General features: G+C 39.3%; 1 long non-coding RNA gene across 1 annotated transcript; it reads left to right on the plus strand.

Moving 5' to 3' along the window:
• The first annotated feature begins 7,777 nt into the window (after positions 1–7,777).
• LOC103098987 (uncharacterized) lies at positions 7,778–9,228 on the plus strand. Its single transcript, XR_457216.2, has 2 exons — positions 7,778–7,876; positions 8,706–9,228. It is a non-coding gene; the product is annotated as an uncharacterized LOC103098987 (long non-coding RNA).
• The last annotated feature ends 8,330 nt before the right edge of the window (positions 9,229–17,558 follow it).

The raw sequence follows: 17,558 nt of genomic DNA on the forward strand, positions 1-17,558 counted from the left end.
TGAGAGCCAGGTCTGGAGATGAGAGTCCTGGGTCCAAATTTAACCTTACACACTTTTTGACTGTGTGACTCTGGGTAAGTGGTTTGATCCCAATTTCCTAGCTTTTACCACTCTTCTTCTTTGGAACAAATACTCAGTATCAATTCTTAGACACAAGGTATGTGTTTTTAAAAAAAGTCTTCCCACACTTCCTTTATTTCTTCATATTCATAGTTTCCTTTAATAGAGTAATATTCTATCATGTTCATGTACCATAATGTGTTTAACCATTCCCCAATTGGTGGATACCTACTTTGTCTGTAGGTCTTCACTACCACAAAAAAAAGTGCTTCTATGAATAGTTTGTTATAAACATGCTTTTCTGTCTTTGATCTCCTTGGGATATATGCCAGTGAGATTTATGGGTCAAAGATTATAGGCATTAAGAGAAAAAAATGAAATTAAAGATCTGGAGGGGGGGAAATGTAAAGTGGTAAATGTTATCCAAGTAATGTTACTTACTAAAACCTAAATCAAACCAAAATCAATGACTCCATGAGTCAGCAAGCAACATCAGAACTATGAAAAAATAGAAGAAAATGTAAGATTTATGATACCAAAAATAATTGACATAGAAAATGTTGAGAGATAATTAAAGAATCATTGGATCCTGAAAACCTTTGGTTTTCTTTTTTTTAATCTAAACATGGGCTTTAGGTAGGTGGCACAGTGGATATATCACCAGGTCTGGAGGTAGAGGACCTGGGTTTATATCTGACCTCAGATACTTCCTAGTTATGTGACCCTGAGCAAATCATTTAACTGTAGTTACCTCCTTTTGCCTTTCTATTTTACATTTGTCACTAAAACAGAAATAAAATGTTTAAAAATATTTTTAAAATAAAAAGCCTGAATGTTATATTTCAAGAAATCATAAATGAAAAGTGCCCAAATCTATTAAAACCAATGTGCAGATATAAATAATCTACCAATTTCCTCAAGAAAGGATCCACAAAAAGAAAAATCCCATGAATTTTGTAGCCAAAATCTAGAACTTCCACATTAAACAGAATATACTCTAAGTATCCAGAAAGAAGTAGTTCAAACAATAAGAACCACAGTCAAGGTGATATATAACCTGGCAGCTTTTACTATAAGTGGGAGATTTGGGAATATGATATTCCTGAAATCCAAACAGATATGCTTATAACCAGGAATAAATAACCCTACAAAGCTAAGTATAATCCTTACAGGGGAAAACATGGATCATTAATGGAATAGAGGACTTTCAGATATTCCTGATGAAAAGATCAGACATATATATCTATATGAGATATAAGCAAATATGTCTAGAGAAACCTAGAAAGGTAAATTTATTTGGGCAATTTCAAGGGTGCAAAAGAGGGAGAAGAAACCAGTGTTCCTTCAGAACTTAAATGTCTTCAAAGAGTATTGAAGGAGTTAAATGAGAAAGGCAGAGGTCCTGAGTGTGGATTGGTTCTCTTCTGAAGATCAAAGAGAAATGAGGGTAAAAGGAATATATGAGTGAAGAAAAGAGGAAGAAGGGAGTGATACTTCCTATTTTTCATATTTCCTGAGAAGAAGAGTAAACAGGGTGTAGGGGTCAAGCATCACTTGAACCGCATGCACTCTTATCTGAAATGGACAAAAGAAGGCTGAACCACAAGTTTAGTGTAGAAATACATCTAATTCAACAGGGAAACAATCAGTAATGGGGGTGGGAGAGGACTGGGGTAAGAGGATAAAACTTGGGAGGAAATAGTCACAAGCAAAATAAACTTCCCAATACTGAAGGAATTAGATAAAAGGAAAGGAGCAAAAAAACCCTAGAAAGTAAGGGGGTGTCTTAGATGGAATCTTGGGCAATTGTGGAATGGCTAAAATAATGGAATGAAATATCATTGCTCTGTAAGGAATAATCAAAGAGATAACTTTAGATAATCATTAAGTAGCGTGGCCTGATGATGCAGAATGAAGCAATCAGAACAAGGAAAGCAATTTATAGGACAGCAACCTCATATTAAAAAAAAAAAAGAAAGAAAGAACACAAAATTTTGAAAGACTAAAGAACTCTGATAAAAATAATTGCCATGTCTCCATGTGACAAAGCACGTTACATACCTCCTAACAGAAAGATAATGGGTACACAGTTTCTATATACACCAAAGTGTTTGTAAAAGCATACATTTTTTAACATGGCCATTGTGTGAATTCTTTTTTGCCTGGCTTTAGTTATCCATTATAAAGGTTGTTGGGTTTTGTTTTGTATTTTCTCTTTCAGTCTTTAACTAAAGAGGGGATATAGAGAACCAGCTCAACAAATTATTCTCTGGGTCATGAACCAGAGTAAGAGGAGTGGTTCTGGAATCAGGAGGGTGACTGACAGATTGACAGACAGACACAAAGTCCTCTTGCTGATCAGTGACAAAAGTCATTGATTTCAAGTAGCTATTTATAGATGGTTGGATCAGCCAGAGGGATTAGATCACTTACAATGGAAGACAATGATTAACAGGATGGAAACAATGGATTTTAATTACCTAAGTGGCTTTGATCAGAGTTTTCCAGAGGTGATAATTCAATATGTCAATTCGACATGTCAGTGTGTGACCCAGCTTTTTACAGAATACTGTATGTTCTCACATAATTTCTTGGAAGAACTTTCAGTATTTTGGGGGAGAGTAGGGATTGAGTTCTTATGCTTGAGAAGCAAACTTACATGCCTGGCAATTCCTAAACTATGGCTACCCAAAGACCTTGCAAACTGGGGTACATTGGGCATTTCACACCCATGGTGAATGGAAGCCCCTGCTCTTCTTATGCTGTTCCCACATATGCTCCTTTTCTATTTAAGTCAGACAAACAAAGCTGGAGTAAGTATATGCTTGATATCAGTTTTTGTTTTCTGAGGTGGATGCACTTGGCGCCAACTAAAAATGAGAGAGAATAAGGATGAATACTCCAATTCCTACTAGGGAAAAAAATAACTTTTGGGTGTGGTGCTAATTCTTTTAAGTGCTTGTAATTAGTGCTTCAGCATCCTCTGGTAAAGTAAGAGTGAGTTGTGTTTGGGAAATAGCCAATACTTCTTGCTGGAGGGTTTGTAAATCAAGACTGATGTTTTTGAGGTGCCATATTCCCAACAAATGTTGTACAATACTATTCCACTTGTATTGGGAGGAATCATAGGGAAGTGGGATGACACAAATGGACTTATGTCCTCTATGACATTTTAAAACCAGTTGTTCTCCCAAATAAAAAACTGCACCTTCTAATGCATCAAGTTGGGCCCAGAATTTTGAGTCTATAACTTCTTGTGTCCCTAAAGCATGAGAGACATTTTCTGACATTTTATTAACATAAGTAGCAGTGTGTATAGTGTTGGGGAGCGCCATTACTGAAGTGACTGAGGTGGCAATAAGGGTCACTAGAGTGATAGCTCCTGCAATCAGCCATCCTATAAATCTTTTACCTCTTTTGAGATGGTCCAAAATCAATTGGAGGGTATAAACATTTGGATCTGAGTATCAAGGACCTGAAGTATGTACAGGGAGCATAAAAAATGGGATGAATCCCCTGCAGAAAACATTATTCTGCACAACATCCCAGTCACCCACTAGTAATGTGGAAAGATGTGCTCACTAATAAATGGCTGATCTCTCTCCCAATATTGTTCTAGGGAAGAGACTCTGAATGTGTTTTTCCAATAGATTCTCCATCACCTATTTGGGTCCTAGAGAGGCCCGTGAGACAGTATCATGGAGCAAGCTTATGTGCCTGGCAATTCCTAAGCAATGGCTACCCAGCAACCTTGCAAACTGGGGTATGTTGGGCATTCCACAGCCCAAATGCTGGATAGAAGCCCCTGCTTTTCTTACACTGTTCCCACGAGGAGAAATTTTTAAAAGTAGTTAGCAATTATAAAGCACCCCAAGGAAAGTCATTATAACATTTCTTTTAAAGCACCAAAGAGAATAGAAGGAAGTTCAAAAGGAAGCATAATTACTCAGAACAGTTTTGAAAATAACATGTAGAATTAATTATATAAAGTTGCTAGAAAAAACAAAAACAAGCAGTTATGAAACGGAAATTCACCATTTCATATAGAATCCTCCTTTAGTATTGTGCCGCATGTATTAAAATGTTATTTTGAAAATCAAGCCATTCTCCAACTGATAAATGGGAAAGGGACATGAATAGGCAATTTTTAGTCAAAGAAATCAAAACTATTAATAAGCACATGAGAAAGTGTTCTCAATCTCTTATAATCAAAGAGATGCAAATAAAAACAACTCTGAGGTATCACCTCACACCTAGCAGATTGGCTAACATAACAGCAAAGGAAAGTAATGAATGCTGGAGGGGATGTGGCAAAGCAGGGACATTAATTCATTGCTGGTGGAGTTGTGAACTGATCCAACCATTCTTGAGGGCAATTTGGAACTATGCCCAAAGGGCACTAAAAGACTGTCTGCCCTTTGATCCAGCCATAGCACTGCTGGCTTTGTACCCCAAAGAGATAATAAGGAAAAAAAAAAACTTGTAGAAGAATATTTATAGTTGTGCTCTTTGTGGTGGCAAAAAAAAATGGAAAATGAGGGGATGCCCTTCAATTGGGGAATGGCTGAACAAATTGTGGTATATGTTGGTGATGGAATACTATTGTGCTAAAAAGAATAATAAAGTGGAGGAATTCCACGGGGATTGGAATGTCCTCCAGGAAGTGATGCACAGCAAAAAGAGCAGAGCCAGGAGAAGGTACACAGAGACTTATACACTGTGGTACAACCGAATGGAATGGACTTCTCCATTAGTGGCAATGCAGTGATCCTGAACAACTCAGAGGAATCTATGAGAAAAACCACTATCCACATTCAGAGAAAAAACTGTGGGAGCAGTTCTTTCTTTCTTTCCTTCCTTCCTTCCTTTCTCTTTTTCCCTTTCTTGCTCTCTTTCTCTCTGCCTCTCCCTCCCTCACTTCCTGTCTTTTTCTTTCTTTCTTCTTTCCTCCCTTCCTTTCTTTCTTTTTCTCTTTCTATTTTTCCCTTTCTCCCTCTCTTTCTCTCCCACTCTCTCCCTCAGTTCCTCTTTCTTTCTTTCTTTCTTTCTTTCTTTCTTTCTTTCTTTCTTTCTTTCTTTCTTTCTTTCTTTCTTTCTTTCTTTCTTTTTCTTTCTTTCTTTCTTTTTCTTTCTTTCTTTCTTTCTTTCTTTTTCTTTCTTTCTTTCTTTTTCTTTCTTTCTTTCTTTCTTTCTTTCTTTCTTTCTTTCTTTCTTTCTTTTTCTTTCTTTCTTTCTTTCTTTCTTTCTTTCTTTCTTTCTTTCTTTCTTTCTTTCTTTCTTTCTTTCTTTCTTTCTTTCTTTCTTTCTTTCTTTCTTTCTTTCTTTCTTTCTTTCTTTCTTTCTTTCTTTCTTTCTTTCTTTCTTTCTTTCTTTCTTTCTTTCTTTCTTTCTTTCTTTCTTTCTTTCTTTCTTTCTTTCTCTCTCTCTCTCCCTCCCTCCCTCCCTCCCTCCCTCCCTCCCTCCCTCCCTCCCTCCCTCCCTTCCTTCCTTCCTTCCTTCCTTCCTTCCTTCCTTCCTTCCTTCCTTCCTTCCTTCCTTCCTTCCTTCCTTCCTTCCTTCCTTTCCCTTACCTTCCATCTTTGAATCAGGATCATGTATTGGCTCCAAGGCAAAAGGGTTGTAAGGATTAGACAATGGGGAGGTAGAGTGACTTGCCCAGGTCACACAGCTAGGAAGTGTCTGAGATCACATTTGAACCCAGGATTTCTCATCTCTAGGGTGGCTCTCAATCCAGAGTCCCCTAGCTGCCCTTTTAGGCTCTTTCTGTTACAAAAATGCTACCTTTTGCAGTGAGTGCTCAATAAATGTTAAATAATTAATTTCCTCCAAGTAGAGCTGATGAGGTGTGACTTAACTGAAATGAAACTCTTACATATTAGAGCAAAGGTCTTGACACTGGCTTAGCTAGTTCAGCCTCTTCTATGGCTTCTCCTCCAAAATGCCCAACTCATTCAGGAATTTCGACTCAGCCCTGCAGCACGGTCTGAGTAGGGCTGAGGAGACTCTTGTGAAACTCTCCACTTTGACGTCACTGCAAGCAGCTGACTGGCGGCTCAAAGGGCAGATTTCTAGAGAAATAAGTCCGGATTCTTCGTGCTCCCTCACTGGGCGTGGATTGAGGGCTGGTTTGAGTGGGAATTAAGTGGGAAATTCAGTTGAGCCCCTCAACAGGCTTGGACAGTCGGAGGAGTTCACGCAGTCGGTGTCTCCCCACCGACAGGGAACAGCTTGGAAACTGCTGAGATTTCTGCCCGGGGTCCAAAAGCAATCCCGTCCCACCTTTCTTCCTCATTTAGGCCCGAGCCCCGAATGAAGGCACAGCAGCCTTTCAGCCAGCCCTTTGATGTCTCCGAAGGCCCCTCGAAAGCTAGTTCAAATGTTGACTCCTCAGCCGATGGCTCTCGAGGCAAGCATCTCTCGGGGCAGGAAGAAGGCAGGGAGGGAGAATTTGGCTCAGCAGCTGGATGGAAAACTGGTTGATAGATTAAAGCTGGGAGGGACGTTAGAGATCATTTTGCTCAACCCTATTATTTTACAAATGAGTTAACTGAGATGGGAAAAAAAATCCGAGATTTGAAACTAGGTCTTCTTCTGGGTCCAATTTGGACAATTTCTACACTAACGCATTCTGCTTCCTCTGGCTAATACCCTCCACTTAATATCCTCCTTTTTTTTTTAAACCCTTACCTTCCACCTTAGAATCAATACCATGTATTGGTTCCAAGGCAGAAGAGTGATAAGGGCTGGGCAATGGGGGTCAAGTGAGTTGTCCTTATTCACTCATCTAGGAAGAATCTGAGGTCAAATTTGAACCCAAGACCTCCCATCTCTCAGACTAGCTGCCCCACTCAACTTAATTTCCCCAGAAGTCTTATTGATAAGGCAACACTATGGCCGCTGATTTGCTCAGTGGATGGAGAAGCTAGGTGGCTCAGTCCATAGAGGGTTTTCTTGGCAAAGATCCTCTAGTGGTTTGTCATTCCTTTTCCAGCTCATTGTATAGATAAAGGAACTGAGGCCAAAAGGGTGAAGTGACTTATGCAGGGTCACACCGCTAGTAAGTGTCCCTGAATTCAAATCTGGTCTCAAACACTTCCCAGCTGTGTGGCCCTGGGCAAGTCACTTAACTCTGTTTGCCTATATCATATAAATAATGAATTCTCATTATTAATGTAGAAATATTTTGTTTATTTTTCAAATATATAAGTATTTTATTACATAAACATTGATTTATTTAAATAAGACTCAGCCCTTGCCCCTTACAGCCTGATAGAGGACTAAGATCCCAATAAATCCATAACTAAAATAATATATTACATGGCAATATTTTAGAGTTGCAAAACAACATGCTATATTGAGGCATGAAGAAGATTACCAATGATAAACAATCAGGAAAGCCTTCCTGGATAAGGAACATTTGCATTGTGCTTTAAAGGATGAAAGCAGTTTAGGTGGCACAGTGGATAGAGTTCCAGACCTGGAAACATGAAGACCTGAGTTCAAATCCAACTTCTTACATTTACTAGCTATGTTATCTTGGGCAAGCCATTAAACCCCATTTGCTTCAGTTTCCTCAGCTATAAAGCTGGAGAAGGAAATGGCATGCCACTCCGGGATCTTTGCCAAGATAACCCCACAATGAGGTCACAATGAGTCAGATACACCTGGAAAATGATTAAACAACAACAACAAAATTCAAGGATTTAATAGGCAAATGGGGATGGAGGAATGCCAGGGAACTCCTGAGAAAAGAAGTGATAGTGCAAGGTTATTTTCAAGAGTGGAGAGGAAATATATAAGAAAAAAGACTGAAAAGGTAAAGTATCATTGGAATGTTCTCTTCCCTATTAGACTGAATTCCTTGAGAGCCAGGAATATTTATTTATTTTTGTTTATTCATATTATTTATATTTATATATTTGTTTAATTTGAATTATTTATCTATTTTATATCATTTATTTATAATTATTTTTCTTTGTATTCCCAAGTCTTAGAATAGTCTAAAACATAGTGGTACTTAATACCTGCCAAATGAATGACTGACCTTTTCTGAAAAGGATTTTGAATGACAAAAAGAGAGGGAGGGAGAGAGAGAGAGAGAGAAGGAGGGAGGGAGAGAGAGAGAGAGAACTTCATCTGAGAAACAAAAGGAAACTTCTTAAGACTTTTTAGTAGAAAAGTGTCAGGACTATATTTTTGCATAAGAAAAGCTTTTTTTCAGAGAGCAGGATTCAGGATGGATCCATGGTGGCTAAGTGGATAGAGTACCAGGCCTGGTTTGGGGAAATCCTGGGTTCAGGGCTGACCTCAGACACTTCTATGACCATGGGCAAGTCATTTAGCCCAATTTGTCTGTGAAAAAAGCAGAGGGGAAGGATTGGAGAGAAAAGAATGGAGATGGGAGGAGCATTTAGGAGCTTTTGTAATAGTCAGGGTGGATGGTAAAGAAAGCCAGTACTAGAGCAAAAGGCAGTAGGATTGGGGATGTTTGTGTAGTTTTTGTTCACAGCTTTGTGTTAGAAAGATCTATACCCACACAAATGAGTCACCAAAAACCTGGCCCAATCACCGTCAGGCTCTTTAGATCCCCTACACAAGCCAAAACAACCCAAGGCCAATCACATGAATGGTCTTGTTTCATCCAGGGAATTGGCGTTGGACTTCCATTGGGTTCCAAGAGGCCGTGTGTCGGGCTTCTGAATAAGACAGAGAGATGCGTTCAGGATGACCTCTTCCAAAAAGTAATAACTTAACAAGTAATTTATTTCCACATGGAGCTTGTGAAATGACTAAGATTTGACACCAAGAATGTATTAGAGTTGTTGGCAGTACAATTAGAGATCCCACATCTGCACCCAAGACAGTAAAAAATGTTGTCAGAAAAATGCCAAACAATGGATTGAGTCACAGGAATTTGTTTATAGATACATTAGAGTTTTGAAGGCACTTCAGGACTAGGGCGTTGCCATGGGAGATTTTAGAAGGGTAGTGGACCTAGGCAACCAACCTAGATTATTGAGGAAAATGGCGGGAGGTGGCCAACACATCACTGTAAGCTGCCAACATTTAGCACCTGAATAACTAAGACTAAGTTACCCGGAGGCTAAAATTTTCATCAAAAACTCCTTATATTGTATTGCCTGGTGGAAGGAGGGGGACACAGAAAAAGAGGAGAAAGGAAGAAAATAAGTATTTATATAGCATCTACTTAGTCCAGAGTCAGGCACTAGACTAAGCACTTTACAAATATAATCTCATTTGATCCTCACAACTCTGGGAGATAAGTGCAATTATCATTCCCATAATGTAGTTAAGGAGGCTGAGGAAAACAGAGGTTAAATGACTTGCCCAAGGTCACACAGCTAGTAGTGCCTACAGTCAGATTTAAATTCAAGTCTTCTTGACTCCAGATCCAGTGCTCTATCCACCATGTCACCACTTAGTTTTCTCATAATACAAATAAAGGCATCAAATCATCCTGAAGAACTCAGTCAATCCCATTGGCTATGGGAGGGGAGAGGGAGGAGGGGAGGGAAAGAATATGAATCCTGTAACCATGGGAAAATATTCTAAATTAATTAAATAGATATTTAAAAAAAAGAACTCTGGGAACAGAAATGCAGAAGAAAAAACAATAAAATAAACAAACAAATGGTCATTTATTGAATATAAAAAATTAAGTATAAGATAAGTTTCAGGTTAAAAAAAAGAACTCAGTCAACAAACTGAGCATAAATGTGGGCTTTGCCATTTATAGACTGCAAATGTGGGCAATCTACAACATAGCATTTACCAAACTGATTGATTATCTGGACATAAAATTGACCCATAAAACCTTATTTTCCTATTTTCTTTTTTTCTTTGAATAAATTGTATTTTTTTCCAGATTACACATCAATACAATTTCTTAATATTTGTTTTCTGATATTTTGCAATCCATTTTGCAATCTCTCCAACCCCCACCCTCCCCAGCAGGTAACATGATATAGTTTGTGTATATATATGATGACGTATATTTCCATGTTTGTCATTTTGTGAAAGAAAATGACCAGCAAAACCTTAAGAGCAACAATTTTAATGGATGTTGCCATGCCAGATACTAAGATCTCCAGGCTAGATGAAACAAACATTTTTTTTTAATATGGAAACCAAATAAATAGTGAAATGAAAAAATCATGTGGAGAAAGAATGAGGTACTCCTTCACTCTTCGGTTACTGAAGTTGTTCTGAAGGGTTTTTACTGAGAATACAGAAGTGAGTTTGTATTTTTATTCAACCACAAAAGCAATTATTTTATCCACCTGTGCAATTGTTTATAGGAAATTAAACATTAGAGAATAATGGAGGGCAGCTAGGTAACAATGACAAGCCTAGAGACATGAAGACTTAGGTTCAAATCTGAATTCAGATACGTCCTATGTGTGTGACCCTGGGCAAGTCACTTGACCACAATTGCCTAGCCCTTGCCCACTGCTCCCCTATATTAGAAAAAATACTAAGACAAAAGGTAAGGGTTTTTTTAAAAAAAAAGAATGGAAGGATAGTGACACATTTCAATACCATGTCTATCTAAATTTCTTTAAAGAATATGAAAGAAATCAAGAAAAAATTTTAGTATTTATTTATTTAGAATATTTTTCCATGGTTACATGATTCATGTTCTTTCCCTCCCTTCCTCCCACCCTCCTCCCAGAGCCAATGAGAAGTTCCACTGGGTTTTACATGTATCATTTTTCGAAACCTATTTCCACATTATCAACATTTGCAATAGAGTGATCATTTAAAGTCATCCTCCCTAATCACGTGATCCTCATCGAACCATGTGATCAAATATAATTTTTTCTTCTGCATTTCTGTTCCCACAGTTCTTCCTCTAGATGTGGATAGTGATCTTTCTCATAAGTCCCTCAGAATTGTCCTGGGTCATTGCATTGCTGCTAGTAGAGAAGTCCATTAAGTTTGATTATGCCACAGTGTATCAGAAATTTTTTAAAAAATTAAAAATCAAGGGGGCAGGTGGGTAGCTCAGTGATTGAGAGCCAGACCTAGAGATGGGAGGTCCTGAGTTCAAATCTGACTTCAGACACTTCCTAGCTGTGTGACCCTGGTCAAGTCACTTAACCCCCATTGCCTAGCTCTTACCACGTTCTCCTGCCTTGGCATCAATGCACAGTATTGATTCCAAGACAGAAGGTAAGGGTTAAAAAAAAAAATCCACTGCTCCAACTACTGTGCTAAGGACTCCATATCTGACCAAAACTTCTAGGAAAACTAGAAAATAGTCTGGTAAGTGTAGATTAACATCTCACACCATATATCACAATAAGTTCCAAATGGATATAAAAGTACCAGGAAAAGAAAACTTTGAACTATTATGAATAGAAGAATAATTCTAAATCTGGCCTCAGCCACTTCCTAGCTGTGTGACCCTGAGCAAGTCACTTGACCCCCATTGCCTAGCCCTTACCACTCTTCTTCCTTGGAGCCAATACACAGTATTGACTCCAAGATGGAAGGTAAGGGTTTAAAAAAAAAAAGAATTCTTACCCTTATGAGGAACAGAGACGCTCAAAAGAAAGAAAATGGACAATTTGGAGTGTGTAACATTGAAGTTACAAAATCAATGCACTTAGAAATACACAGGAAATATAATTAGAGAAAAATCTATGTCAAATTTTAAATTTCTGATAAATATCACTTATCTATAGATGTTGGAAAGTGATAGAAATATATAGGAAACAGGGCCTGTCCCTAATAGATGAACAATCAAAGGATAGTACTCAGAAGAAAGGCAAGACATCAACTACCATATGAAGAAATATTTTAAATCACTGAGATTTTGCCCTTGTCACATGAAAAAGTAGCCTTTCTCCTTTCCAAGGCAATCTTCTCTACATCTACAAGGGGACTCATCCCCTCTCTACTTCTCCAGCAGATTGCTCCATCTCTCTCCCTAATCTTCTATCTCTCCCTGTCTACTGGCTCTTTCCCTGCTGCCTACAAACCCTCTTTTTTCTCTGCCATCCTGAAAAACAAAATCCTCCCTTGGGTTGATCATCCTTGCTAGCCGTCGTCCAATACTTATTCTTACTTTCCTGGTGAAACTATCACTCTCTTCTAGGCTCTCTGTAATCTGGATTCCAACCTCATTACTTAACTGAAGCAGCTTCCCCAAGTTACTAATGATCTTTTTTTTTTTAGGTCTGTTTTTTGATCTTTTTTTTTTTAGGTCTGTTTTTAGAAGTCTCTAATCTTTTCATTGCCAAATCTAATGGTCTTTTCTCAGTCTTCATCATTATTGACCTATTTTTAGCATTTGACATATGGAAAAATATAGAAACAAACAAACAAAAAAATCATGTGGCCAAAGGATTCCATGGCCATACAAGAGGGCCAAACACTCTCTCTTCCTGGATGCTGTCTCCTCTCTAGTTTTTTTTTTTTTTTGGTGAAATTTCTGGTTTTCTTCCTATTTATCTGACCACTTTTTCAGGCTTCTTTGCTGGATTCAGGGCATATCCACTGACTGGGAGTGCCCCCCACCCCACCCTGGGTCGATTCTGGGTCCATTTTGCTCTCTTATCATTTCACTTGGTGACATCATCAGCTTCCATGGATTCAATTATCATCTCTATGTGGATGTTTTCCATGTGGATTTATCCATATTAAGACTTATATCTAGCTTTAATCTATCTCCCGAGTTTCAGTCTCACATCACCATTTTTTTAAAATCACTTTCACTCTTAGAATTGGCTCTAAGTCCTTTACAAACTTGCTACCTTTCCAATCTTCTAACAATTTATTGTGTACAGATTTTAAAATGGGACAGGCTCAGTGGATAAAGTGCCAGGTCTGGAGTTGGGAGGTTCTGGGTTCAAATCTGCCCTCAGGCATTTCCTAGCTGTGTGACCCTGGGCAAGCAAGTTACTTAGTCCTGTTTGTCTAGCCCAGGGGTCCCCAAACTTTTTACACGGGGACCAGTTCACTGTCCCTCTGTTGGAGGGCCGGACTATTAAAAAAAAAAAACTATGAACAAATCTGTAGACCGCTGTCTGGGATAGCGGAGGCTGCAGCACTGGCTGTGATGGGCCTGTCACACCTTGCACAGGCCCATCACTGCCACCACTTTATGGGGCAGCAGTATACACAGTGCGGAATCCCCTCCCCCAGATCACTGCTCACCATGCTGACATCTTCCATTGTGCAGCCACATAATCCTTTGTGCAGCGCCTCGTTCTCCTTCAGTTACTCTCAGAACAAGGTGCCATGCAAAGGATTGTCACCAGAAGTAGTACTGTACGTGAGTGATGCTGGGCTTTGCAGTGCCACCACATACAGTGCTCCTCTCACTGACCACCAATAAAAGAGGTGCCCCTTCCGGAAGTGCGGTGGGGGCCAGATAAATGGCCTCAGGGGGCCCCATGTGGCCTGCAGGCCGTAGTTTGGGGACGCCTGGTCTAGCCCTTCTGCCTTGGAACCAATACTTAGTATTGGATCCTAAGACAGAAGCTAAGGGTTTTATAAATAAAAGTTATACCACTGCTTGTTGGTCCTTAACCCCCTTTAACCTGGCTCTTCACTATCTCCCTACCTGGAATGTTTTCCTCTCTATCTGCTGATTGCAGACCTTTCCTGGTCTCCTCACTACTAGTGACTTCTAAGATGACTTTCCAGTTTCCCAGTTTCACAGTATCTATCTTCTATGTAGTTATTTGAATGTTGTCTTCTCCATTAAAAAAGGAACTCCTTGTTTTTGCCTTGGAAGTCCTAGCACTTAGCAGTGCTTGGCACACAGAAATTATTTAATGTTTGTTGGCTGACTGAGATACAAATGAAAGCAACTCTAAGGTTCAACTTTATACCAGGCAATTGGCAAAGGTGGCCAAAACAGGAAATGATGGCCAAACTATTGGAGACTGTGGGAGGACAGATACACAATACTGATAGCTGTAAAGTGTTCCTAGCATTCTGGAAAGCAATTTGGAATTATAGCCCCCAAATCATTTAATGGGCATGTGACCCAGAGACACCCCTACTAGGCTCATACTTCCCCTAGGGGGAATTCTGTCTTCTGGGACAATTCATTCCACTTTGAGATGGCTTAAACAGTTAAGAACAAACCTTTATGTAAAAACATATTTACAGCATCTTTCTGTTCTCACAAAGAACTGGAAGCAAAGGGAATTAGCATCAGCTAATCAAATTGTGTATTATTGATGCAATGGAATATTCTTGTTAAAAGAAAACATAAAAGGGATGATTTCAGAGAATCCTGGAAGAACTTGTATGAGCTAATGCAAAGTCAAGTTTGCAGAAAGAGAAAAATGTATCTGATTGCAACCTTGTGAATAACTGATTCCAGAGGCCAGATGATGAAGCCCACTATGCAGAGAAGTGATGGATTCAAGGTGTAGAATGAGACATTTTAGGAACACTATTAAAGATGGAAGAACTGTGATAGAAAAGCATGTCCAGTGCTTTTGAACATCAGATGACTGATGATAGATCCTGTTTCCCATCTCTTGAGAGAGATCATGAATTAGAGGTGCAGGATGAGACATTTTCAGAATGTGAATATTTGTTTTATGAGACTATGTTCATCACAAGGGAGGGCTTTTAGATTTTTTTGGAGAGTGGGAGAATAAATGAGAAAGTGGAATGTTTTGTTGTTCAATAGGTTGTCACCTCCAACTCTGTGACCTCATTTGGGTTTTCTGGATAAAGATAGTAGAGTACTTTTACCATTTCCTTCTCCAGTTTATTTTATTTTTAAAAACCCTTGCCTTCCATCTTAGAATCAATACTTTTTATTGGCTCCAAGGAAGAATAGTGGTATGGGCTAGGCGATGGGAGTTAAGTAACTTGCCCAGGGTCACACAACTAGGGAGTGCCTGAGGCCAAATTTGAACCTAGAACCCTGGCTCTCAATCCACTGAGCTACTCAGCTATCCCCTCCAGTTCATTTTAAAAATAAGGAACTAAGACAAACAGGGTTAAGTGACTTGTCCAGTCCACAGCTAGCATCTGAGGCCACATTTAAACTCAGGAAAATGAGTCTTCCTGATTCTAGTCAGCCATTCTATCCATTTTGCCACCTAACTGCCCAATGTTAATACTAAAAAAAAAAAAAACAATCATTTGAAAAATATAGTAGTTTAGAAGGGGCCACAAACAAGTTTGGTATTACCAAGTTTGAAATATGAAAAATAAACAAAAATCCCCAAACCAAATTCTTTGCAGTGATTTCATTTCCTCTGCTATCCTATCTTTTGTTCTTCTTTGTGTAATAAATGCTCAATTTTGTCTGATTGGCTCATAATAAAAAAACATTTTTTGCCAAGAGTTGCATTATCAGAGTGGGAGTGTAATAAAGGGTATTTTTCAGTTGGTAAAGAATCAGAGGGAGAATAGAGTTCTTTTCCCCTCAAGGCAAGGCAAATGAGGTGTCTCAGGTGTTAAAGTTGACCCAGAAGGAGGAGGATGAGTCAGTTTTGTTTCCCCTTCAACCTTCCTTAAATATGGCCCTCACCTAGCCTGCCAGATTGTTACCTCTCACTTTGCTGCTGTTCAGCAAGCCCCTCTTAAGTGGAGAGAGGTCACTTCACTCCCAATTCTGATGTCCCTCAGTCTTCAGGCCAGTTAATAATAAAATCATGTTTATTCTACTGAGGTGCTAAACAAGGTGGAGTGAAGAAAAAGGGGTGAATTGAAGGAAAGAGGAAAAGAGGGGTCCCTAACTAGATAAACCCCCTTCTCCCATAGTTGACTTGAGCTCAAAAGCTTCAAGCCCCGGAAGGGTTCAAGGCAGTGAACCCTGACTTTTAGCTCTGCCCAGCAGAAGACTCAGTTCAGAAGAGGAGACTGTAATTTCTTCTTTTTTCTTTCCTTTTTTCTCAATCTGTCTACTTCTTGAAGGTTTGGGGGTGATAGGTATCAAGAGTCAGTGAAAAGAGGTTTCTTCTGTTCCTTCTCCCTAGCTCTCTCGAAGCCAAAAAACAAAGGTTCCAATGGTCTCAGAGCCAGAGAGTGTCTCAGATTCAGAGTCTCTCCCAGAATTCCTTTCTCTCAGAATTCCAATATCACCTTGCCCATCCCCCACAGCTGCATCGGTGGTCTTTTCATCCATTCCAGGCTCTTTGCATGACCAAAAAAAGTCTCAGGATTTCCTCCTCTTCCACAGAAGCCATTACAATACAGGAAAGAGCTGATAAGTTCTTAAGGAGGGCAGTGGGCATGTGAAAACAAAAAACAATAGTAACTGAAAATCCTGGGTCTTGGCCAAACATGTCAGACATGCTATTTTTTAATTAGCATACAAAAGTGTTTGCTCCCAGTTTTCCCAACTACACAATTCTCAGATCCAAGCAGTCTTGTCATGTTGATTAGCATAGTGCCTGGCAGATAGTAGTGTAATAATAGGATTTTCAGGGAAAGGGGAAAAGGTTTAGGAGAGGGAACACACACAATAAATAATTTTATTAAGAGGGAAGGGAATTGTAAGGAAGGATGGACTATCTGACTATTCCCCCCCAGATTTTTAACCCAATAAAGTTTCTACACTAATCTTAACCTACCTAAACTAAACTAATCTAAAAGACAAAGTTCAAACAGGGAGCCCAAATTCTCACACTCTCCAGAGTCCGTGGTGGGTCAGACTGAAGAATTCAGTTGAAGGTCCTTAAAAGATCCAGGAAGTAGAGGAATCTTCACCCAAATCACTCTGTCCACCAGAATGAACAGGGAAGTCACACTTGAAGATAATCCAAGATGGGCAGCTTAAAAGATGGTTATTTCAGGGAGCCTCTCAGATTTCCAGCTTCTGTGTTGAATCCAGCCTCAGAGAGACATTTGAAAGCTGTCCAACCCTTTAGAATCTCAACCCAGCCAGCTCTTACAGAACCTAGGCTTGAGGGCTGTCAATCAATCTTTGCAACGTCCCTTGCTACAGCAGGCGCTTAAATAAATTTTAAATTATTTCATTTTCTGGTTTTTCTTTTTCTCATACCAGGCACTTCCTTAGTTGGGTGCACAAGAGTTTATTTTGTTCCAGACTTACTATCTCCTAAGTTAATTGGAAGCCACCTTCCAGAGCAATATGGTTTTCCCCTACTCAGCACCATGCAATACAACTAAGGTGGGGTTCACATAGTCATTCATAGGATCATAGGATTTAACCCTGAAAGGCAGAACTATCTTGTTTGTAGAACAAACATTTGTCTCTTTTGTTCTTTCATCTATCCTTTTTTGCAGACATTGGGGAACCTTTAGACGGTAACTTTGAACCAAGAACACCACTGGACAGGCTCAGATATTCTAGAGTAACTAAAAAAGAAAGCTCAGTAAAAATCTAACTGGACAAATATAGTAAGTGTACCTACTCTATGCAAAGTCCTGGGTTAGGCACTGAAAGGAAAAAGGAATTGAGTTCCTAAACTGAAGAAGCTTCACATCTCCTAGAGCTGTGCTGATGGACCTAAGGCCCTTCTGCCAGAGGGGGC

The sequence above is a fragment of the Monodelphis domestica genome, chromosome 1 (assembly GCF_027887165.1).
Source record: "Monodelphis domestica isolate mMonDom1 chromosome 1, mMonDom1.pri, whole genome shotgun sequence".
NCBI lineage: Eukaryota > Metazoa > Chordata > Mammalia > Didelphimorphia > Didelphidae > Monodelphis > Monodelphis domestica.